At 40.0% G+C, this 26001-nt stretch overlaps 1 protein-coding gene across 4 annotated transcripts in view; it reads left to right on the top strand.

The window, feature by feature from the left end:
- The first annotated feature begins 594 nt into the window (after positions 1–594).
- TENM2 (teneurin transmembrane protein 2) overlaps positions 595–26001 on the top strand; it is a 715493-nt gene continuing 690086 nt past the window's right edge. For 2 of the 4 annotated variants that reach the window (XM_029997790.1, XM_029997793.1), the window contains exon 1: positions 10329–10598. The gene's annotated coding sequence lies outside the window, so the exon portion shown is untranslated. Of the gene's footprint in view, positions 615–10328; positions 10599–10755; positions 10938–26001 lie in introns of those variants that run through there. The other 2 variants (XM_029997792.1, XM_029997791.1) reach the window with 2 other exon arrangements.

Genomic DNA, 26001 nt, shown 5'->3' with positions numbered 1-26001 from the left:
GGATTAAACTTGCATTTAATTTCTAAGGCCAGCACATTTTTTGACAAGACACTTTTATTTCTACTGGTGGCATGAAGTTATTGCAAAGAAAAGGCATGACGTAATGTGCACCTTTTCTCCTCGGGATGTTTGTTGGAAAGACAACGTTAGTCAGTGGTCAAAGAATCAAAAAGTCAGAAAATTCAGTGGAAAAAAGATAGATATTTTAGAGGAAATCAGACTGCCTGATGTATAAGCTCGTATTTGTGGAAAGAATAATTATATACAACTAGAGTGGTACCACCTAGGAAGCACAAAAGGATACAGTGATACATTGCCCAGCTACTGTAGGGGAAGGTCTGGTGTAGGCTCTCAGAAGTCAGTAAAATTCTCTGTGTTAATTCAAATCGATTGTGGGTCATGTCCTAGATTTATAATAATTGCATTAAAAGTATTGTGATTAAAAAGAAACCCTAGCTTTTTCAATATATATAAAGATGGTGGGAATTAACACATAACTTACAAGATCTTTCATAAATGCAGTTAATGTGCAAATTTTTAATCTTTTTTTTTTTTTTTTAATACTAGGCAATACTCAAAATCTAGACGAAGAGGTTGCAATCTACAGGAAGCTGGTAGGTCAAATTTTAAAATTATATAAACTCTAGTATAATTAGGCTGACAAAAAAGATATAAGCGGTAAGGTAATGAAACTTGCATTTACTGGGTATTCAGAGAATATGCAAAATCATTTAAATTTACATACTGAGGGGGACAAAATGTGGTTTAGCAGAGGCAATTAACATGAGAAAGTAAGACAGATGCTGTGCAAATAATTCATAATGAATAATTTCTTTGCTCCATTTTGTGTTTGCAAGTTTTCCAAACAAACTAGTTTTTCTGATGTATATGTTCAAACTGTTTGCTGAATAATATCTGTGCATAATTTTTTGTCTGTAATTCATTCATAAGCAGAGCTTTTTGAATAGTCAAGCTTTTTTTGAATGGGTATGTAGGTCGTACAACACATTTCTCTTTTCCAATTGGAGAAACATAACTTATAGGTTCTGCTATGAATAATCACAATATTTAACAATATTTGCTTCATTATTTTACCAAACATTCCTGCTAGTAAACTCATTTGTTAAAATAATCATGGGAAAAGAGATGCAAACAAAAGCAAATAAATTAGTCTGGCATCCCCTCTTTTGTTTCTGATTTGAGAAAAAGACTTGGTACTGTCCATAATTCCGTTTGTCTTTAATCAAAAGTACATGAGGAAGCTGAAAATACAAAATCATAGTCTTAAAGATACTCGGGCTTCATATGGCTGTAGAGTTATACTTAAATACACAGAGTTCCTTGCCCAAATGGGCGCGCTTTAATTTACTTCATACGTTCTTGTTGGCTGGTTTTCTGCCAATGGTGCAGTTCCACTAAATGACAAACCAGGTTTCTTAACTAGGGTCTGCTCTTTCAGCTCACTTTCTGAATAACTGATGTGACGGGCAGCTTGCTCCTCCACGTATGCTACAGCTGAATTTCCGTCCATTCGGTAGCCAAACGTGGTATCAGCTTCTGCCGTATAGCAGAAAGACTTACATGTAGGAAGATAATGAAGATAAATATACTATTTGTTGGCAGTCAAGGTGATTAATTGCGAGAGGCAAGCTTCATTATGCCAGTAGTAACAATTGGTGTCATGGACAGACACTAAGTTTTTTATGGCCCATTGTTAGAAATGTGTTGAAGTTTGAATATGAACGCATTAACGAATTAGTACAAATTGTGTCTTCTTATATCACAGGCATATACTCTTAATTATATTTAGAGTTGTATTTCTTTGGAACGCTGGAAAAGTCAGGTTTACTCTTCCTATAAGTGAAGCGGTCATCAGACCTGAGAAACTGCAGCATTCTTATGATAAATTGTGTATGATGAACTCGAATTAATTCCACTTGCAGAATCTTATTAGCAATGTAAAAAATGAATTCAATTTTATATATTTATTTTTGTTTTGTACATGTTTTTATATTTAATGCATTGATATTTCGGAGTTTCTATTTCAGTTTACTATTTCAATAGCGGTAATTAAAAAAAAAAGTAATTTTGGTATTAGTAAGCTAAGTTTCACATTCCTAAGGAAACAGTGGGAGAATTTTAAGTTCTATTTTTGACGTACCTTTATAACCCATTTATACACTGGCACTGAGGATCTGGCAGTCTCAGCTTACACCTTTTTTTCCTGAGATAAGAAATTAGCCTGGGAATAGCTTATGACATGAGAAGTACAAAGGATTCCCCAAACCTTTCTAGCACTAATAGGACAGGAGAATGCAGAGAACACATAAATACAGCTTCACAAATGTCAATTCTGCAAACATGTATCGGTGTGAAAGTTCTGCCATTCTCATATTTTACACTGAATAATGTGAGAACACCGAGACAATTATTTTAAATAACTGAAGTATACCTATATGTCTTTGGAAGAGAATGGAAATAATAGAATAACTTGCTTAGTAAGTCCTGGTGTAGTAGTGTGTTAACTGACAATTACAAGTTCCTTTGGGTACAAAGAAATGATGTCTTTAATGAGCATGGCAAACTAAGTAACTGTTTGAAAATACAGAAAAATAACAATGAAGTGACATTAAAACTAGAAGGAAATTGTACTTCACTAATCTGGCAGATTTTATATAGCAAACATGACTTCATTTTTTTAAAATGAGATATATAAATTAAAGTAAGAAAACAGCAGAAAAGAAAACATCCATTAAACTGATCTAGTTGAGTATATATTCTCATTGTTCCTTGGGTTACTTGACTTCTCTTCTCCTACCTTTTTCAGCACTTTAAATTTCAACTTCATAAAACATCTGGACATAGTAAACCTTACAATTACTATGTTTTGTTGTGTTCTTCCCTATTTGTCTACAGTTTAAAAGAACATGTTTTGGAATCTAGGTATTTCGTAAGTGATTGCTATAATACATTATTTTTGTGATCTTAAAACAGACACTCTAGATCATACATCCCTGCAAATATAACTCCTGCTCTAACTTCCCGTTCTTCCATGGCTACCTTCATTTCTTTTTGCACTGCAGGAGTTCTTACTGGTAGGAGTGATAAATGAACATGTTTCTTTGCATTATACATATTTACAGCAAATAAACTGTGTATACCATATCACCTCATAGATCTATCACCCAGTGCTGTTACAGCCAATGCATTAAATACTGGGCTTCTCAGGGACTGCTTACTGTTTAACACAACAGATAACGAAAGGAGATCAGGCATGAAAACTTCCTCTTTATCTTGCACCTTTCGTCACACAAAGTAACTGATAACAGCGAAGTTCATCATCCTTCTTTCATACAATATTCAGGAAATCAGGCCCTTAAACCATGACCTTCACAGAGAAAGGACTGTGTCATCTTGTTTAGTCAGTAGCAACAATGGCGCCCCGATCCTGAATGGAGTTGTTGGATTTTGTCAGAAGATAAATAAAGCAAGTGAATACTTTTGTGTGCTTGTATAGAACTTCTTTTCAAGGAAAGCATTTTGCATTAAAAGAAAAGAAGGTAGAAGAAGGCACAGAGCATATAAATTATACTTGTGAAAGACGGGGCTAAACTAAAGTTAAGCAAATAAAAAATAAAATTGTTTAACTAATAGCTTACTTAAACATCAGTTACATAGCCTCTATTATTTCATTATTTTATTAAAAATGCTACGCAATAACACAGAATTTATGCTGCTGGAAAAAAGTTATTCCAATCTTGAGAATTTTATATTGGTTTATTATGATTTAATATTTCCCATTGTCTTGGTAATTCTTGCACACTAAGAAAATGAAAAAAATATTGTTCTATTATGTTTTCTAATGCCCAGTGAGCCTATGGAAGTTAAAAGATTCACCAAAATATCATTATATTTTTAGGTAAGAAATTGAGCTTTCCCCCCCTCTAATTCTTCCCCCAATCTCCAGAGTGGTCATATTTAAAAGAAACAAATGCTGTTAGTGAAGTTTGCATTGGCATTTTATGTAGGGCTAGTAGTGTATCACTCAGAAGGTAAACCGTCACAAATTGTATGCCCTATTTTATATATTGCACACTTCTGTTTTTACTTTTTTTTGGTTCTCATCATTCTTTCCCCAATCATTCTTTGCATTTTTACATGTACCTTCCAGTAGATGATTTGTCTGCACCTTTTTACGTGCTTACTGCTGAAGCAGACTGCTAACTTAATATTGCTTTTGAGTCAGACTTTAAATCTTGTACTGACTGAATTAATTTCAATGTTATGCAAAATAGCTACTGTATCCTCTACACCTTGCTAGTTTCTTTTTCTCTTCTCTATGTATTGTTTCAGATATATTATTCTACCACTTCTTGTGGCTAAAACAATTTAACTGACCTTTCACCTAGACTAGATACTAGAATTGCCTGTGTGTTGCTATTTACCTAAACTTAGTCTCATTTACTCTTGTGCAGAGTATGTATCTGTGGTATACCTCATCCACACCAATACCACTTCATGCAGAGCTGAGAAAAAATACTTCTAATATCAGACATAAATGTTGATTTTATCCTTAGTTTACTTTGTCAGTGAACTCAGTGTTACTAACCAGAATGGTCCCTGACCTCCGTGGTTTTTATCATAATCACCTTGTAGTATTTTCTTCCAGACCAAAAATGCAAAGGCATTTCTATACACGGAGAACTACATAACGCATACACTTTTTTCTTTAACGTAATGGTTACAACCTCTCAGTAATTACTGCAGGAAGACAAGTGAAACTGTTCATCCTCTGTGGTGTCAGAGTCATTACAATGGCTAAGAGAATTAACATTGTAATAGCTTGCAATTACACTCAGTAGCAGTCAGTAGTTTGCAAAACCAAACTAAGGACTAGTTAACAGCTGTATCTTCCACTTACACTGCAACAGTAATGGGAACACAGATTTCAGTATTCAGGAACTGGAATCTAAAATGTGTATTAGAAACCAGTATGACTCCAGTAACTGGATGGGCCAGAAGAAGGTAAGAGACCTGGGTCCTGATTCGCACGAGTAGGAATTGCCCTGATATTCGTGTATTTAGTTTAACATTTTTATTAGCGCTTTAGGATTATCACGTAAGCACTTTTAGCACAGTTAACTACGGTGGAAATTGTGCATCCCACCAACCCTTCAACAGTGATACCTAATTTCAATACCCACAAGGTGTTGTCTCCTGAGAGCTGGACAATTTGAACACAAAATTTTTTCTCAGAGCCCAGTGAATTCTCCTCTTGATTTGCCAGATGAGCAAAGGCCCATCATTTGCTTAGAGATAGCACTAGTTCACTTTAACAATACGTTGGCAGCCATATTCTTCAGAATTCCTTTGAGATATTTGTGGTCAGCAAAGACACTGTAGGGCAAAAGGGGTTTAGGTATGTAAGTCCAGAGGTTCACGTATGTCGAACACACTGTAGACATGCACCAGGACAGACAGGTGGTATTCTACTGAATTTTGCATGGGGGGTGGGAGTTTCGTTAGGGATGGCTGTGCATACCGAACATGCTCATTTGCAGACAGCGATCTCTGTAAAGAAAAATGATCCCTCTTTCAGTACAACAGTGTTCTGTGCCTATAAAAGTCTTCACGTTTTCTTTACTTTCCACTGAGCAGGTATTACCTACAAAGACTTTCCATCTTTTTTTTCTCCCCTCCTTCTTCCAGAACTGCAAACTTGTTGATGGCTTTGAATTGTTCAGAGCCGTTCAAGCATATAGCAAGTAGCTTTCTACCTGCTCAGTACTTCCATTTGAGCCATTTCAAAGACAGGCTATAATTCTTACAAGGTAGATGGGCTGGCTGTAGAAGGGAAGGGAAAAAAAAAAAAAAAAAAAAAAAGCCTAAAGGGACTGGAAACTACCTGAAAATACTAGTACAATTTCAACACCTTTCTCTTCTTTTGGTTTGGCGAACTACGGACAGCTTCTGGCAATATTTAAGAGGTGACACAAACTCCCTTCTTTTAATGTCAAACATGCAGCACATTTACTGAATTACCAAAGACGGTAATTCCAGTGTGTTAAAATTCTGTATCTTGCCGCTCCTCCTCTGTTGGTAGCTCACTGCACGATCCTTGGATATTTCTCCTGTACCACTGTGTGGTTACTTCCTTGGGAAAGATACTCCCATGTGTATTTTTTTTAATTTTTCTATTTTTTTATAATTCACACTACTGTTCAGAGGATGTATTTCTTACTATGCAATTGCAGGCATAGGATTAAGAATGAAAATAGGACATCTAAATCAGGTGCAACTAATGATATTCCAGTATATATAATAAATGTGGGAAATTGTACCAATTAATTAAAATAATCCTCTTTACAACGTGTTAAAGCATTTGAGAGGCATTGTTCAGTAAGATAAGCTCTCTCTTTATTCTGAAGAGTTGAGTCCTATGTTGTTATGGTGGATCATTGCATATCACGATTTATAGCTTACAGGGGTGGAAAAAACTACGCTTATCATCTGGTATGACCTCTTGTGTAATGCCAGCCAGTGAATTCCACCTGAACTTCACCCAAGTAACCACTTCATCAATCCCATAACTTACATTTGAGATGCAACATATCTTTCAGAAAGATTTTCAGTTCTATTTAAAGATTCCAAGCAACATGGAATTCACATTCCATAGGTAAAATGTTCCAGTCATTAATTAGCTGCAGTATTAAAATTTCACCTTCATTGTACAATGCATTTACTTAGCATCAGCTTCCAGAAACTGTCTTTAATTATGCCTGTTTTGATCAAGCTATAGCAATGTGTGTGGTGGAGCAGCTACATACTAATAGAGTGGTAACGATATAGAGGGGCACATTGAAAAATCAGCAGTTCCAGGTTAGAAAATTCCAACACATGCTTAAAAGGCAAGGGGACAAGCATCCAGCATTTATCTCCAGCAAACTGCAAATCTTTTTCTTGTCTCCTTTTTCCTTTCCTTTCAAATCACACTGAAGGTGAATTCTTCAAAGAAGTGTGAGAAAGAGAACCACGGCCCTCCTGAAAGTGGACAAGATGTTCTCGTGTCAGCAGTTTCTGTAAGCGACAAGGTGATACGGAGAGAGACTCCAAAGATATTGGGGACTGAAGCCAATAAAGCACACAGGTTCTACGTTGTGTATCACAGGCCTACCTTTTAAGCATGTCAGGCATAGAGCAGTAACTAATATAGCCAACAGGAAACAGGACAGTGATACATCTGCAGTCCTGTTCCTCAGGCACTTTACCCAAATCTGAAAAAATACGCTTATATTCACTTGGGATTCACTGCTTGGAACTTGTTCTTGAAGGTAGGCACTTACATTCTTTCCTCTTAAGAACTATATAGAGCTAACGGATTTAAAACATGCTAGAGGAGGAGTAGCCTGTGGTGACCATTTACTTACTAAACCAGTAGTTAAAGAGTTCTAGCTCAAGAAATGAGGTATTTGGTTTACGCTCTGCAGCCTCATGCGTATTCAGTCTCACATCTCCCATTCCCAGGAGAACACCCTTACCACCAGATTAAAGGGATGGGAACAAACCTCTCTTCCATTGAAGCTGTATCACCGCATCAAGAAGGATCCAATATCAATTTAAACAGAGAACACGAGGAAGAGAGAGCATGGCTCCCTGTCTTCTGTTGGGACTCTTACTTTAGGGAGAAGACATGGTTATCCTTCTAAAACATACATTAATTGTCTCTCAGACATTCTATTTTTTATATAGTTATCATTAATCCTAAGTGTGGACACGAAGCCAGTATTCCCACATTGGTCTTACTAATAATGCCTAGACATGCAACTTCTGTTTATTTTTGCTTTGATACTCTCTCTGCTACCCATCCACTCACAGCTGTCAACTTTACTAACCCATAACAATGCTAGCATATATTCAGTTATTCACGAGGACAAACTAATGCTATTTCCTGTAAACTGCCTTCCAGAAAACAATCCCCCAACCTGAAATGTCACCCGTGTTCTTTTTCACTAGATACCTGACCTTGACTTCAACAGTTCTGTTGAACAAATGAGGACACCTTACCAGGGCATCTAGAGTGGTCCATGCCATTAACCTGTATCCATCACGATTGACTATCAACGAATCAGCCATTTGTCTGTTCTCTCTCAAATCACTGGTATATTAAGTAGCTTTGCAATATTCTGTATTATCACTACTAGAAATACTCCAATGAGATGAAGATTTACAAATATCTTTAGATCGTATGGGCTAAACGTATTTTGGTTTTTGCTAATTTCTGTTCAGTCGTCATAGGCATCAAGTCACGTGCTTTATGGACTGCTATTACAGACATTCCATTACCTTTTTCACTGAAACTTGCGTTGCACCAAAATGTAGTTTGACAAGATTTGTTTCCCATCTGAGTGTAATTCTCAGTCATTCTTCCTGGTAGGGACAACTCATTACTTAACTGCAACAATCTTTTTAATACATCTCTAACATTCATTTTTGCAATCTCGTTTATTTTCAGGCAGAGAGATTATTTCCAGTAAAATGACTATCACAGTATCACTGTACAGAAGCCTCTCTGCAGAATCAAGACATCACCATGCATATTACATTAAAATTTAGACCACAGCATTTGAGACAAGGACACATCTTGAAATCTGTGAAATGCCATAGAAAAAGATGAGGCCAGGGAGAAGGTGTGGCTATGTGGATCTTCTTCACCTCTGTGAATAGATGCAGTCCTCAAGCTACAGCATTGCATGTAATTTACCAAGCTCTACTAGTATGCTCAGCTCTCCCCTCCTCTCAATTAACCTTGAAAAGCCGAGAGATACTTCCCTGCTGATTTCTGGATTGCCCCGTAAAACTCCTGCTCTTTGTTGACAGTTACAAAACTACAGTTGCAGTTGGAAAATTAACTCTGCTGTAGTTTCTCTCTAATCATACAGTCTGCTTTTCCCAGCTACAGGTAATCCAATGTGCTCTAGTTTACTTAATTTCTCCAGACAGATTTTCCATTTTATGGAATACCCACACGAAGATTTGTTACGTTTTAGCAGCACTGTTAGCCCTGCTGCTGTGCATTGCCCATGGCCAAGGCTCCTTTTCACTGCTGTTTCTGTATATCCTGGTCAATTTAAGTTGCTACTTTCCTCCTGGCCTTGCCAAGAACCTGTACGAAGTTCTAGAGGCTGACATCAGCGTGCGTCTACCAGCTCGCCATTCTCTCGTTTCCTCATTTACCTTGCTTTAGTGCTCCTTTTTTTGGCGCCATTGGTGCTTTCACCGATGTGTAGCAAAGGGGGAGGGGAAGAGTTAAGGTTAAATAATAGTCAGCATTTAATTAGGCTTGACAAGAGAAGTGTTCTGCGGAGTATTTGGAAGTAACATTAAGGAGAACACGGTGTCTGAGGCTCACCCACGGCCAGCTCACCGAGAAGGGGAAGATACAGCTAAAGTAATTCCTTTCTGACGAAGTGCAGAGCAGCTTGTTGAAACGTTTCTAACTTGCGGCGGCGAAAAAGGTGGAAGCGATCTTTTAACAGTTTTTTTTTTTTTTTCCCGCGGCGAGGTTTGGTCGGTCGCCGTCGTTCCCTTTCCCCGCGCTGCCCGTTCGCTCCCCGCGGCCCGGCCTGCCCGCGGCGGCGGCCCGCACGCTGAGGCGGCGGCGCGGCTGTGAGGCGCGGCGGGCGGCAGACGGGCCCGGCTCGCCCGCGCCCGCTGTTACCTCAGCGCCGCCGCCGCCGCCTCACGGCTCCGGCGGGAAAGGGCCGGCAGGGGCCGCGGCCCTCCGCGGGGGCGGCCTCCGTCCTCCGGACCCTCGTCCCCTCGCCGGGGCGACGGGACGGGCATCCGGGACGCCGGCTTCGCCTCCCTCCCTTCTCCCCGGGGGCCCTTAGCCCGGCGGAGGCGAGGGGCCTCCCCCCCCGCCCCATCCCCGCTCCCGCACCTCTGCGGCAGCGCTCGGCTGGGGCGGCCCGGCCGCTCCGCCGAGGGCCGGGCGCGGCGCGAAGCGCTGCCGCCCGCTATGCGCGGCTAACGGTCAAGGAAACAAGGACACCCACGCAGCGCCGCGGGGGCCCGCGGCCTGACGGCGGGGCGCCGCCGCCGCCCCCGTCCCCGCGCGGCGGCCCTCACAGACCGCGCCGCCGCCCGGCGCCGGCAGCGCGCGCGCGCGCGGCCGGGCGCCGAGCGCGGGGATTGGCTGGCGGCCCCGGCCGCGGCGCGTGCAGCCGGGGGGCCGGCGGGGCTGCAGCCAGAGCGCGGCTGGCGCGCGCGGCTGCCGGGGGCCCGCGCTCCCTCCGCCCGCCCGCCCGCCCGCCCTCCGCGGCGGCGGCTGCTGCTGCTGCTGCTGCTCCCCCGCTCCGCTCCGCTCCGCTCCCCGGGGGCGGTGGGAGGCTGCTGCTGCTGCTGTTCCCGCTGCTCCGCTCCTCGGGGGAGGGACGGGACGGGAAGGGAAGGGAGAGGAGAGCAGAGCAAGGCGAGGGAAGGGGAAGGGAAGGGAAGGGGTGTCCCTCGTCAGTGAAGGAATCCGCACCGGTGCTTAAGTTATCTCCCAGAGACGGTGTGAGGCACTCGGGCTGCTCAACCTGCTGCTGCTGCTGCTGGTAAATGCTCTTCACTTCTTACTCGCCTACATGCTCAGGGCTCTCCTTGCTGCTTTGCGTTCGGCAGCAGCGCCTAAAGCTGCAGCGTTTCTGTCTCTGTCGCTCCCTTCCCTTCTACCTTCCCCCTCACCCCCCCTTGTCTGTAATTGCGTTAGTGGAGTTGACAACTTCTGATATGTGTCTTAAAACCAGGCAGCGAGTGTTTTGTTTCCTGGAGCCGTTTAATTCAGCAGTTGGAGAGGTCATTAGTTGCCTGAGTTCCAGGGAAAGAGGATTCTCTGTGCCTCTGCAATAAGTGCTGCTGCTTCTCTGCCCGTTAATTCTCATCCTTGATCGCTGGTATTTCTTTTATTTTCACCGTGTTTTAATGTTGCCTTTGTTCTTTAAACTGCTTCATTTTTTTCTTTTCTCTTCTTTACCCCCTTTCTTCTGGGATCGTAGTACAATATTTTTATTATTTTTTTTTTCTTCAGTTTTTGCCAGCAGTGTGGAAAGGTATCGCTGATTCAGAAACTATTGTCCACAGTGCGTCTGGGTTAGGAACGGGCAGAAATAAGAGAAGGCAGGCATTTGTATTCCGAAAGGGAATTAAAAAAAAAAAAAAAAATGCTGCTTTGCATCATTGCTGCGGATTTGCAGGAAGCAGTAAAGGACAATAATATTATGTTGTTTGCAAAGATAGTAAACATAGAAGCGCTTTGGTGTTTCACGTATAGCCCTGCGATTGAGCTGTTTTGAAATTGCACTTAATAATAAATTCATAGCTGTGGAGGAAGAGATTGCTGGCATGTATCGCATACATTGCTGAGACAATGTACCAACGTATGCTAACACCAGACCAAGTCCCCGTTAGACCTTACATGGAGTGGCAGTTTGACAAGATCCTATTTTGTTTCTTGCATACACCCAAACTGAAATTTAAATAAGGTGGCTTAATGGATGCGAATTGAGCTCTTAACTCTCTAGCTCCGAACCAGGCTCCTTTTTCAGCACTTCTTGTTAGGAAGCTTGTAAATGCTAGTGTAAACATTTATCTGTAGCAATTTCAGATGATTTAATAATACTACTGATGTCTTATAATGTGCTTTTTATGCCTTTTTTTTTTTTTTACTTCTATACTGAAGTGTTCTGTCCTTTTAAAAGGCTCAAAATGTAAGGGCAAGTATTGTTTCTGTGTGTGTATGTTTGTGTATATAAATATTTATATATATAATGTTTGGCTTGTACTTGTTTAAATTTGCCAAACCGTGTCCAAACCTTGTACTACATGGAGAAAACAGGTATTAGAATTGAAATGCAGGAACATAGAATTAAAGGAGACTTTGTTTATAATATTTAGTTGTATAGTTAAAAGATTGTATAAGATGAAAGAAATTCAAAATGCATGCATTCTAAAGAAGTAAAGTCTAGAAGTAGCAGTATTGTAGCAATTTATGAAAATGAAACTTGACTGAAACAATACGGAATGCAAGCTGTCAATAAGTATGTGTAGTTATCTAATATCCTCACACAGCACTTCTATGGAATGCTGTTTGAAATCTGATGTATTTAAAAACGTAGTCTTTGTTTGTTAAGTGCAGAGTTAATGAAAAAGTACTATCACCTGTTAATACAGTTACTTTATGCAAGTTTAATAGTTAACCTTGGTTGTACAGTCTCAAAGTTTTTCTTCAAACTTCAGAAGAATTTAGAGAGAGGTGATTCTTTCTTCAAGATATTTGTATTTTCATTCGATTTGTACTGATTTGAGAAACTGGTGAACCTCCACCGTATAGAATGATGACAGGTATTTTTCTGAGGGGCTTATGTAAGTGCTAGGTAAAGTAGATTTTTACAAGGGGCCGACAACCTAAAGATAGGTGGCATTTCTTGCGTTGTCAAGGTTTAAAATATATACAAACAACGTATTTGGGCATCATTTTCCTGTGTGTTGGCAAATCAGTAACCAGGTTGACGGTTATTTTATCTTGGCCCATATGCTGAGGTTTCTAGTTGCTGAGTAATAAATAAAAACTATTAATATACTACACTGATGTAGATTGTGTGGTATTCAAAAAGCCAGCCGTGAGGTCTGACCTTTAATTCCTTTCGAGAGGAGAACTTTTTTAGCTGTGGTTTCTTAGTGTCCTGGCAACATCTGAGAACTCACAGAAGTATTTTTTTCAATTCTTAACACACATTCAGCATATTTAAAAAAAAAAAAAAAGTTTTGATCCGGAGAATCTGTTTGAATTTTTATTCTGCTTATTTTTAAACATTTCTTACTAAGACAGTGCTTACATGAAAACAGTAATCTTTTAATTCTCTATATGCTTATTTTTCATGTGGAGAATGAAAATAAAATAATCATGTTTCTGTGTCATTAGATTTCAACTGTTTATGTAGCTTGGGGAAAATTAACATGGGAACATCACTAGTGATCTTTTTCTCTAATTAAATTGAACTCTACTTTCATTTTAAGTTTTTTGTACTAAAAGTCAAAGAAAGACCTGCATGAGAAAATAGAGGAGGCACTTCTTTCTCTTGTTAGGTCAGAGATTAACAGTGGTAGGAGTATTGATTTGAGGGGGCTAATAGTTAAATTTCTTTGCTTTTTTAAAGAATATTTTTATTTCTGGGAAAACCAGCAATATATATATCAACTTGTGATATATTATGGTCATGGGTTTGGCATTTTCCTGTCAAATACTGTTGTTTCTGTTTCTGCAGTCAAAGAAAATTCCTTGTGAACAGTATTACTGTTAGAGTAAGTAATGGTGTAAGCTGTATTAGTGATCTTGTGCTTAAAATTATTTAGAACAACACAGAAAAGGGAAAATGTTTGTTCAGTTCAATCAAGGTCAATGTCTAGACTTTCTTGTCTGAGAGGTCAAACTAAACTGAAGGTCAAATTAGATGGAGACAAAGCTCAAGGCACTGTAAGACCACTCAAGTCAATATACCGATGTTTGAAAAGCTGTTTTGTGTTTGTTTGCAGTTTCCTGTGAATTTAATCCCTCAATCCTTAACGTTTTTTGGCAAAAGGCGCACATAGGAGCAGCACTGCTGAAGTCTATGCCTAAAGATAAGACCAAAAAATTATTGGACTGATCCTTTAAGTAATAATATTCTTTTATATAAATGGATAGTTCTAAAAAGTCTGCCCTCCCCCACCCTGGATCTGTAACAGGAAATACAACCTTAGAATATAAATTAAATTCATTTCTACTAAACTGATTAAGATAAGAGATGTTTTAGTCCTGACTTGCTTTTTCAGAAGGTTAGTATTTAATGGAAATAGCAAGTTTTTTCCAGGCTTTTTTTTTTTTCTTTTTAACTATACTTACAATTTCGCAAGATCTTTATCAGGAAGAATAGTTTTATATAATACTTACTTTGCTACATTAGAAAAGATAGTTTTGCTGACACTAAACATATGCAGAACTGGTCCATACTTTCTGACCTGAGGTGTCACATCCCAGAGCCTTCATACCAACTGATGATAGTGACTCATTTTTCTAATTTCTTACTGCACAAAGCAGCTCCTGTACAGTGCACTTTTACTTTAGGTAAGTAAGTAGAGTATGAGATGACTCTGGCTGCATCAGACTGTTCTAGCCACAGACAGGACCAAATTTGTGTCCTGGTTGTCTCTGTAGCCTTGAAGAGCCCCTTGTTCTGATCGCTATTCAGAGTCACTTAGCTGAGTGGCTACAGCAACGTGTAAAATGTTTTCTGCAATACAGTCTCACCTAATCCCCATACGGATTTAAAAGATACTTTGGGGCATTCTCTGTTAGCTGAATTTTGTCTCACAATTACTGGTCTGCATTGGGATCTCGTAATGCTGTTGAAGTCCAAATACATTGTTTTAAATCCACCTTGCTGACTAACTCAGTGTTATCAGATAGGCTTTTCAGATAAGCAAGGAGCGTGCTAAGCTTAGATATTATCCATTTTTTATTATTTTTTAAATAGATTCTTTTTGGTTGAATTGATTGACATTCAGTGCCAAATAGTAATAAATTGTCTACTTTTGTGTTTATTGCTGAACATTTATAACCTAGTAGTCATCCAAATAGGGATGTAATTGTAACATTTTTAGCAACAAGCTGCACAACATTGAATTATAAACTTATGTTTAGCTGAGCAAGTTGCAAATGGATACATGATGCATATATTGCCTTACACCAGTGGCAGTGTTCAGACACGTTTAAGGAAACAACCGATCTTAAGTCACACTTCTTTCTTTAACTCAGGAACAGGTTTTGTAGAAGATATGTTTTATTGTCTGATGAATGGAAAGCAAAGTTGCACTGAGGTAGGCGGGTTTGGCTTTGGGGTTTAGGGTTTTTTTGTTTGGTTTGTGTTTGTTTTGTTTTGTTGTTTGTTTGGTTTTTTTTGTTTTTTTTTTTTTTTAAGTATAATGCCAGTCAAGTAGTATGGGGAAATTAAGAACAATGTATCACCCTTTTTGGTTTTGGATAATAGAGTCTTCATTCTAGTTTTTTTCTTAAGGGACTTCTTTGATGTATGAAAGTGTATGTTTAGCCAAAACACTAACTGTAACCCTTCAGAACTATAAACGTGTGTTAAAGTTGTATAAAATATATGAGTAGCTGCCTTTGAAGGATTTTCATACTAGTTTGGGGCACAACATAGCTGCCTTTGTGTCTTTAGTAGGAGCATTTAAAGCTTTCAGTTGGTCTCAATTCTCCAGATTTATCTCTTGTTTTTCAGCCCACACGGGCAAGGAAAGCACCAGGGATCGTTCAGAGGGCTATGTGAGCCTATCAAAATCATTAATGAACATATCCGTGAAATACTTCAAGAGTGTGGAAATAACTTCTATATAAAGTCCTTGTGGCAGGTACCACGTGAAGTACGTGGAGAGGCAGCAATGGAAGCCCGGTGCTGTTCCTGTACGGTAGCTGTGCGTGCAGAGTGGGCACTGCGAGCAAGAACAGCGTATAGTTTTATGCTGATGTCCTGTGGGGGGGAAGCAGTATAAGTGATAGGAACAAAGCTGCCTTCTCTTGCTTATCCTTGTTCATAGAAGGCTTTTGTGGGCACAGTGATAGTGGCTAGTGTAAATCTTTTGAACCACAGTCTGAGAGACCCAGAGAAGCTTTTACTGCAAATGTGAGTCCAGGTCTGCCAAATTTTAGTGTAGCACCTTAACATTGCGAGTCATCTTTTTACATCAGTGTCCATATGAACAAGAGCAAACAGAGCCTGTCTCCATGTGTGCATTTCTGTGGTTAGCTATGTAAGGTTCTAGATGCGTCCTGGGAAGTTTTATGTGTGTTCCCTTAACTCTGAACATGAAAATCTGGGTTTTTTTGAATTATTTTTTTAGGGGAGAAAAATTAGAATGTTTAGGAAAGTTATTTTTCCTAAACTAATGAAGTTAGGAGTGTTGGTTCTGTTGTGTTTTCGAATGGCTATGTACAGTGCTACGTGTAACCCATATTGTTGAAAATGTAAGTTTAAAAAGGTATGGATGAATGTATGTAAGTGGAAACTACGCAAATTCTGCTCTGAAGCCATTATTACATAGTAGTGTAGGGCTTACATGTAAACACATGTAAAACCAGTAAAATATAGAAAGTCCTATTAAATGTAAACGACAGATTTTTCCAAAGCTTTTTGCGAGTATAGATTGCCTAGTGACTTTTCTAATCTCTCTTTAAAACGCAGCTACCCACAGTGAAATAAGTTATCATAATAGCATGTTCCAACATTGTACTGCATACTAAAAAAATGGTAAGCACTTTTTTCAATGAAAAAAAAAAAAGTTGAATATTTAGAAAGGCAGAATACTTGATGTTGAAATATAACAGTGACACTAGAGACAAGATTTTTGATCTTGAAAATAAAGTTCATTTTACTTGCTACACTTATCTTGCCAATGTTATAGGAGATACCGTGTTTGCATCGGATCTGGGGGATCTTGGTCTTGGCTTTACACGAATTGAAATAAAGTAGCAAAGGTAAATATTAAATTCATCATAGTATATAAAAATACATTCTCTAGGGAGGAGTGTTACGCGCTTCATACTTGCAACATTAAATGAGTTTTCTGAACCAAATTAAAACAAGTGATGTGCAGCTTAATACACTTAAAGAATATTAAAAAAATCAAATTTCATTAAGAATGCATATCAGTGCACGCTGTTTGCCTAGTTCTGCTGTCACTGTGTAGATACCTACTTTCACCATTACCAAAGAATTAGGCATTTAAAGAAAACAACTTTTCATCTTAATTCATATATACATAGATTCTAGGTTTGGATATGCATGTGTGCAGGTTCTTGGTGCATTTGGTTTTGGTTTTGTGCCTAGGGACATTCAGAAAGTTATGGTCTGGAATATAGAAGCTTTTCTTAAGGCATGTTTTCTTGTCTAGGCATTTCTTCTAACTTTTCTCTACATGTTTTTGACACAGAGAAAATGTTTTCATCATTGTCTGTGGTTTTTGAGAGAGTGAGCTACGGTTGGTATACTAGTTTTGCATGAGAACATACAAATGTAAACATCCACAAAAACATAAGCCCCTGAAAGGACAGGGAAATAGTTTTCTCTTCCACTTCAACATAGCTGACTGGGCACTAAAATCAAAAGGATTATTAATGAATGTCACAGAAAAAATAATTGTTTTGGGAGACTCCTTCCAATCATGGGGAAGTTTTAGACAAACCTTAGTTTAAGAAGAATATTTGAATGAGTTGAAACTTTATACGTGTAACTGTAGCTGTGAGTAAACACAGCAGTGCCGTGAAAGTGGATCTGTAATTTTATAACCTTGTACCAGTTTGATTTGTCTGAGTGTTTATATTACATGTGTACAGTTACCTAAAACATGATTGAGTTTGTGTAAACGTTCATGTGACACATGAAGGTCTGCTAGCAATGAAGATGCAGAAAATTTCCATGGTGAATGGCTTCGATCAGTTCCTTCTCTTTTGGGAACATGTGGCCTAAATATCAGCTGAAGAACACTGGCAAGTGCTGTTGAGGAAACTGTAAATGTGCAGATCGCTATTGGAAGTGAAGCAATAGAGAACAGATTTTTAAAGAAAGTTGACTGTTTAGAGATGAGTGGGTGCCTATAAGATGATCAAAACTTCCTATTAGGTTTACTCACTTTAAGGTCAATTCTTAATGTCCCTCTGGACTTTATCTTGCATCTGTAGCTGTGGAAAATCCTTGAGAAAAAAACCTGCATCTAGGTATTTCAATTAAGACACCTGAAATAAATGTGTATGTTTGGTGGTTAAGTCTTTTCAGGAAGTAGACCATCGGGTAGATTATTAATAATCTGAAAAGCAAGGTATGGTAACAAAGATTTGTATATAGCCTTGGTCACAAAAGGAACTAAACCTCCTTTTTTTCCTGAGAAGTGAGCTGGCTTTAGTTGTCTCCCTGCATAGAGACTAACCTAAATCTTCTCCTTTTCCCTTTCTCTCCAGCTGCTTGTTGTGGGCACAGAGCAGTCTGAGAAAAAGTCTCTTAGTGCAGTGCTAAATTTGGAGGTCACAGCTTTATTAACCATTACCGAAGTACCTGGTATTCCAGTGCAAATCTTAGCTGACACCAGTGGCCCCAGCTACGGAGTAAAGAATAAGCTGTGCAGCTGTCTTTCTTTCAGCTTTCCTACCTGCTAAGGGATGCTGACTGAAATCCAGAACATTGTCACCTTTCTTCTGTGGTACCTCCTTGAGGTTGAGAGATGACATGAGAGTGGAACTGCACAGAACGTATCTTTTCAGAAGATCATGTCAGCGGTCAGGACCAATGCCTAAGTGGCTCACTGTGCAGCAGAACTTGCTGCAGCATTTTTCTAGGGAATCAAAGTCACAATTATTTCAGCAGTCCTAAAACAGGCCCTCTGGAAGGTGGAAATACCTTCACGGTACTTTGACTGTTTCATCATTGCAGGGCAAAGGAGAGAAGTAGTCTCTTTCAGATCACGACATTGATAATCGACATGCCTTCCGTTGGTAACTGATCTTACCGTCACCGAAAAAAAGCTGAAACAGTGAATCCTCAGTGGTTCACTGTCATCACTCTCTTCCTCCTGCTCCTTTAGGATCATTCCCTAACAAGGTGCTACCTCCTGCTTTGGGAGCCTGTCTACAAACAGAAGTCTCTTTCCCTTCAGGGCATGAAGAGGGGGGAGCAGGAGAATAATGCAGGAAAAAAGTGACCTGAATGTTGCTTCACCTGCCCTGGGGTGTGTCTTTTCTCTTTCAAAAGTGTACTTATGGCTTTTGGCTCCACCACTACATCACTGTTCCTGGGGTGAGAGCCTAGGAGACCTTGAGCCCTGCCTTCTGCCTCGGAGCAGTGGAGGGAAGGGCTGGCAGCTCCTCCCGGTATTGTGCTCCTTCTTGTATTACCGGTGAGGATTACTAACTAATGAGTTGAATGAGAGAGACCTTTCCCTTCGCTTTTGCAGCAGCTGTCACTGCTGGAGAGAAGAAGTGGCGAGAGGTGAGAAGAACCTGTGGATTGCCTGTAGAGTATTTATTCTTCTATTGAAGCTCTAATTACCTAACTGAAACTCTTCTTCCATTTCTCCAGCAATCCCAGGGGCCTCTGTAGGTTCCTCTAGTTCAGCTGGCATTCTGTATCAGCTACCTCCAGGCTTAAATTGTCTTTCTTTTTCCTGCATTGTTCCTTTAAAGGAGCAGTAATCACTTCCCCCTGTGTTTGTCAAACCATCCAAAATATAAGCCCTTAATAGATTGCTCTTTTATGGAGCAGCTTATGCATTTCCTCAATGCCTGTCACTTGTCAGTTCTGTAGATCTTGAACTTAGTATTTGTTACAAGATTAAGATTTGTAATTGTACCCCACTTTGTTAAAGGCCAGCTTCTGGATGGCCTTTCCCCTTTGCACAAGGGTACTGGAATAGGGAGAGCTGCGTCATTCTGTTTGCCTCAGCGCCTTCGTAGGGAAAGTCAGAATTCAGATTCTGTTGATATTCCCAACATAGATGGTCGTTCCTTTCTCCCCTGGTGATGCCACGCAAAGGAGACAGCCACAATACTTTTTCATTCCCTTGCTGTTATAGAAAGGAAGCAAGCAATATGAGGTGTGGGGTTTAGATCCTGTGGAAAGCTGCCGTGAGTGCTGCTTTGTGGTACCTCCATTTGCCAAAGGTTTTCCATCTAGCCCTGGATACTAGAGAGTCTCTGATTATTGAAAATTTCCTGACCCCTAGAACAAAGTGTTAGAAGTCCTAGGTATAGTCAGATTGGGTTAGTCCTAGTAAGGCTGAAAACTGGTGGGTATTGCAAAAATCTTTAAGCAGTTTCCATGAAAACAAATAATTTGTCGCTATGAACTGTAGAGTAGGAGTGTCTTTAAATTTGCAACATAACAATACTTAGATATAATGACAGTTAAGCCTGAATTAGCTATGTCTGAATATTAGGGTCTGATCCTGTGAATAGTCGTTATTGTCCTGTTGTTCAGACTGTGTGTGAGAAAGGGTCACTTGCTTAAGGCAAGCCCTACTAGAATGTGCTTTTCCCACTATTGTCCATTTGCAGTTTAGTTTAATTGATGCATTTGAAAGGACGCTTAAAAGATGGTTAGATGTCACTAATTTTGCTAATGAAGTGCTGTTTAGTACTTAGTAGGCCATAATATTGGCACAGCAGAACCTATCATTTATAGCTAGCAAGTTTTATTTTCAAAATAAGCAGCAACAAATATATATGAGCTTGAATTTGTGGCAGTTGAAGTTAATGGATGCCTCGCAATGATTATAGTGACTTTGGATCAAACCTTGCTTATACAGACTACTTTTTTAGCTGGGTAGGGAGGCTAGCTGTCTTTGTTTCTAAGTGTTTTTCTTTAAAGAAAAAGAAAAAAAGGTGGGGCCTGGCACCACACATTACACAAACAATTGCCATGGTTAAAGAAAAAGCACTCAATACTTGGTTTAAGATTGCTCTCCATTTAGGCGGTGCAAACAGAAATAAAACTAGGGACTCTACTGGTAATTCAAGAGCAGCTATGTGTTACTCATCTGTGTCTTGCCTTGTTTGCAAAAAAGAATATTGGGAAGCTGGAAGGACTATGGCTGGTGTGCTGTTTCCTGGGTCCATGTGCTGAGCTAGCAAAACCGTGGATTAAAATCTTTCTTGCTGTCTTCCTTCTCACTTCACTTACCTGCTCTAAACTTAACTCTGGCACAGCTGTATTTTAAGCTCCAAGACATAAGCTCCATGACCAAGGGTTATTTGACTTGGTTCAGTCAGTTCATGAATATTTTGAAGTATAATTCCCCAGATTTACTACAAACAGGTCTGTCCGTGTCAGAAGTCACGGTATGCATATCACTGTGTATTTTAAAATAATGCTTTCTGTGTCAGGTGGTTGGGTGGTTAATTTATCACATTTATGCCATGACCGTAAAAGGAATGTCTTTGGTTGGATGGTGGTGCTTTTTCTCCCTTCCACCTTCCTTCCTCCTGTTTCCTTACCCTGCTCCCCTCAGCCATGACATTGATGGGGAAGATTTTGCAGGTATAGTTTACTGTTTGTAGTTGACTAATTATCTTATTGCCAGAATTCATATGAATACTTGGTGCCATTTCTTCTGCTGTGTCTGAAATCTTATTTGTGTCTATTACCAGTAGATTATAGCTAAATGCTAAATATTATAAATGAATGTTTATTTCCACTTTGATTACTTTGGAAGTCCATAGAGCTATTATTCATCTTTCCTACTTAACAGTTATTCAACATATCAGTTTGCTCACGTAGTAAATCTGTAATAGCTTTTTGTATTATGGAAAACAATCCTTCTCTAGTAGGGAAGCAGTGGTGCAGGATAAGCTAATGCACTGAAAAATAGGTTTTTTCTCCACTTAGAAAAAGGGCTGTTGTGGTCCCGCAGATAAGGGTCTGGATCTGTTGCCTCTGAACAGGAGACAAAATTCTGCTGGTCAGTTCACCCACTTAGCTTACAAACTGTGCTTTCCTTCCAGACCTGCCGTAGTAGATTCATATGGGAACTGGATTTACTGCCAGAAACGTATCAGTTTTGTGGAAAGATGCATGTCTTTAGGTTTGCTAATTGCACACCTTTTGCTGTTGTGATTTTTTTTTTTTTTTTTTTTTTTTATTGCAAATGTTTCAACTAGAAAGTGTTCTGGAAGATGATAGAAGTTGGATGAGGTTCCAGTAGTGTAGGAAGGAAAGAAAAATTAATCCAATTTTTAATTTCAGATAAACAGCTTCATTATGGAGGCTATATTCTCCCTTTGTGATTAGTCTGAACATGGACAAGACTCTTCTGAACTAACTAAAATGGCTGTATTTTATTTGAAATATATGGTAGGTAGGTGGCCTGTTCACTGCTCACTTTTAGCACATTATGGGACCATATTCTTCTTTCAATTACCGAAGCTCAGGTTCAGTAGAGTAATGAGTGCCTGGTTTAGCCATTCTCTTCAAACTCCCACAAGATTGAAATCCTTTGTTGAGCAGGGCAGATGTACCTCACTGGTGACCGTGACTATGTCATACAGTGTAGAAACACCCGCACTTCTCCCACATGAAAACTGGGTGGCAGCACTAAAATCCTGCTGTCATCTTGTTCCCCATTCACTTGCCATCTTTGAAGATCTGTGTTGACTAAAAGCTGAAATTCTGGAATACACGAGCTGAGCTCCTCTTACTCCTGGGACATACCTGGGAAGGACTATTTCAGTCTTTTCACGTGACTTAATCCGTTATCCCTGTGGATAATGGAATATAGTGGCTCACAGCGGAATAGAGTGTCTCAATGAGAAGCACGTTTTTTGGAAAACTGAGTTATACCTTGGAGCTACCTGCTTTTCCTTAGTGGTTTATTTATAGATGTCTCTAAGTCTGTTGCGTATGAGTTATTCAAGACTTTGCAAAATGAATTTGTGCAGTTTTATTAGCAGAGGGTACCTTCTTTCACCATTATATAGACTTCCCCCACCCACTCCCCATTGTGTGTGTGTGCGTGTGTGTGTTACAGCTAAAGCTTGCTTCCAGGACACTGTTATCTGCTCTGAGTGCCGTGACTTATAATGGCAAAGACATTATACCTACATATAATACATAGCCACAGAGGAACTCTTAACCTGGCTCCCCAATTCCTAGCTACCACTTCAACGACCTTGGAGTTCTGTTTATCTTAGTTTTGAGGTCCACAGGACTTCCGCTTGGACCTTCTCATCTTTGTTTTCCCACCTCCTGGCAGGAATTCCAGCCCAGAGAGATCATTGTTCTTTTCCACAGTCACCACAGTGCTTCACTTCAAGTACCCTTTGTACAACCCTGCTGCCACTTAGGACTTCCTTAAAGCTTGAATCGCTTTCACCAAGAGAGATTGAGGTTAGAAATTAGAGAAAACAAACAAACAAAACCCCAAATCCCCTTTCAAATAATAACAATAGTAAAGCATTGGAATAGTATATCTGCAGAGGCTGTGAAATCCTCACCATTACTGATATTACAGTACAGACTAGACGAACATCCATCTAGTCTGATAGCATTACCATTGATACTGTCTTGCAGTTAGTGGACAGACTAGACAACTTTGTAGTGGGCATCTCTCCCAGCTGTACTTTTCTGCAATGTACTGGACTAGCACTTTATAATAGAAATAGGTTGATCTAAACAGATGCCTACAAAAACCCTCCAACTTTTTTCAAAGTATGTTTCTTAGAAACTTAATGTGTTTTTCAAGTTACTGAACTGCAATTTTGAGTTAGGACAACTGAAAACTTGGATAATTTGAGAATGGTAACAATGGATTATAGCAGTTAGTGCTATTTGAGATTAAATACATATGTATATATAACACAAAAAGGAAGCCTACAGAGGGTGGAAGCAAGGACAGGTAGCTTGGGAGGAATACAGAGAAATTGTCCGAGCAGCCAGGGATCAGGTTAGGAAAGCCAAAGCCCTGATAGAATTAAATCTAGTCAGGGACTTCAAGGGCAACAAGAAAATCTTCTATAGGTACATCAGTGATAAAAGGAAGATTAGGGAAAATGTGGGCCCTAGCTAGAAGGAAATGGGAGATCTGGTTACCCAGGACATGGAGAAGGCTGAGGTACTCAATGACTTTTTTGCCTCAGTCTTCACCGGCAAGTGCTCCAGGCACACCACCCAAGACGCAGAAGGCAAAGGCAGGGACCGGGAGAATGAAGAACTGCCCACATTAGGAGAAGATCAGGTTCGAGACCATCTAAGGAACCTGAAGTGGCACAAGTCAATGGGACCTGATGAGATGCACCCATGGGTCCTGAGGCAACTGGTGGATGAAGAGGCTAAGCCACTCTCCATTGTGTTTCAGAAGTCGTGGCAGTCCGGGGAGGTTCCCACTGACTGGAAAAGGGGAAACATAACACCCATTTTTAAAAAGGGAAAAAAGGAAGACCCGAGGAACTACAGGCCAGTCAGCCTCACCTCTGTGCCCAGCAAGATCATGGAGTGGATTCTCCTGTTAATGATGCAGATGAGACCCCACCTGCAGTACTGCATTCAGCTCTGGGGCCCCCAACATAAGAAGGACATAGACCTGTTTTGGCTGGGATAGAGTTAATTTTCTCCACAGTAGCTAGTATGGGGCTATGTTTTGGATTTCTGGTGAAAACAGTGTTGATAAGAAAGAGATGTTTTTGTTACTGCTGAGCAGTGCTCACACAGAGCCAAGGCCTTTTCTGCTTCTCCCCCCAACCCACCAGCGAGCAGGCTGGGGGGGCACAAGAAGTTGGGGGGACACACAGCCGGGACAGCTGACCCCCACTGACCCAAGGGATATTCCAGACCATATGACGTCAGGCTCAGCACATAAAGCTGGGGAAGGAGAAGGAAGGGGGGACGTTCGGAGTTACGGCGTTTCTCTTCCCAAGTAACCATTAACACGTGCTGGAGCCCTGCTGTCCTGGAGATGGCTGAACACCTGCCTGCCCATGGGAAGTGGGGAATGAAGTCCTTGGTTTGCTTTGCTTGTGTGCACAGCTTCTGCTTTACCTATTAAACTGTCTTTATCCCAGCCCACAAGTTTTCTCACTTTGACACTTCTGATTGTCTCCCCCATCCCATCGGGGGGGAGCGAGCGAGCGGCTGCGTGGGGCTGAGCTGCAGGCTGGTTCAACCACGACACCTGCCTGAGGAAGCTCTTAATGGATGGAAAGAGGCTGAGATCATAAGTAAGATAGCTGTTTTGCTGAGCTGTTCTGTAAGTGCTGTAGCAACCTTCTAACTCCATAGTTAAAATTTTGCACTAAGGAGTATTTGTATATTCAGGCAATTCATTTGGCATCATGTATCCTAAAAATAGCGGCCAAATAGCTAATGAGATTTCAGCAAATACCATGTAAAGGAAATGAAAGTGTCCTTATTTGGTAAATGAACCTGACATGAGAGAAATAAAAGCACAGAAAAGTAGATCATGCTTTAGATCATACAGAAATACTGTGAGGAGAGGATAATAGGAGCAAAGTCTTCATGGTAGTCCCTAGAATGCACATGAAATAGTGTAAGATGAAAGATTTAAGCTATAATAGCTTTGTGAGGGAATGCCCTGCCTCTCTCCTTGTTTCCCTGTATTGCACCAGTACTGTCTTTTAAAATGTGGAAATAGGTGCCCTCTGTGACTAGAACTGCATCAGTACTACAGAACGGCTACTTGAACTCTGAATTCCACTGAGGTATCCCCAGATGCCCTAGATACTGTTGAGGCTTTCCCTAGAAAACAAAATGGTTCAGAAAAAATGACCGATCATCCAGGCCGACATAACCTTCCTGCATGCTTTTATAATATAAATTACAGTGGAATGAGCGAGAAAAATATTGAATATTGTCTCTTTTAATGCTATCCTTTGAAATGAATGGTAATGATGATTCCCCGTTTTGGGGAACATGGTAGTGGCTTTCTAGTGACTAATAGCTTCAGTCAGTAATGTAATAGATTTTTGCAACATGATAATGAAAAAAATTCTAATGAAGGTCAGATAGCAAATGGCTACTGAATCGTTAGTTTTAGAAATCTGTCAAACTTTGCAATAATTTTTTCAGGTTTTGTTAAGCAGGCTTTTTCACCCCTGATGACAGAGCTGTGATCATTACAGATATTTCAGTGAATTTGTTGGAAGAACAGACCTAGTCTATTAGGCTCTTGAAGAAGGGAATTGATGCTGCTTTAGCTTGATGCATGATGTCAAAGCCCCATTTGGTTTTCAGACTTCTTAGGTGAGATGACATTGTTGAGCCTGACAGTTAAAACAGAACTGTGTGAAGACTAATTTTGCTGGTTTACTTACTGGTTGAATACCCATCACAGATAACCTGATGGCACGATGCAAGTGAATATATCGCTCTGGAACTAGTAAACGCTTTCCACTAGATGTCTTTACTGTAG

The sequence above is a fragment of the Aquila chrysaetos genome, chromosome 22 (genome assembly GCF_900496995.4).
Source record: "Aquila chrysaetos chrysaetos chromosome 22, bAquChr1.4, whole genome shotgun sequence".
Taxonomy (NCBI): domain Eukaryota; kingdom Metazoa; phylum Chordata; class Aves; order Accipitriformes; family Accipitridae; genus Aquila; species Aquila chrysaetos.
The sequence above is the reverse complement of the archived record's forward strand: the minus strand, read 5'-3'. Positions and strand labels throughout refer to the sequence as shown.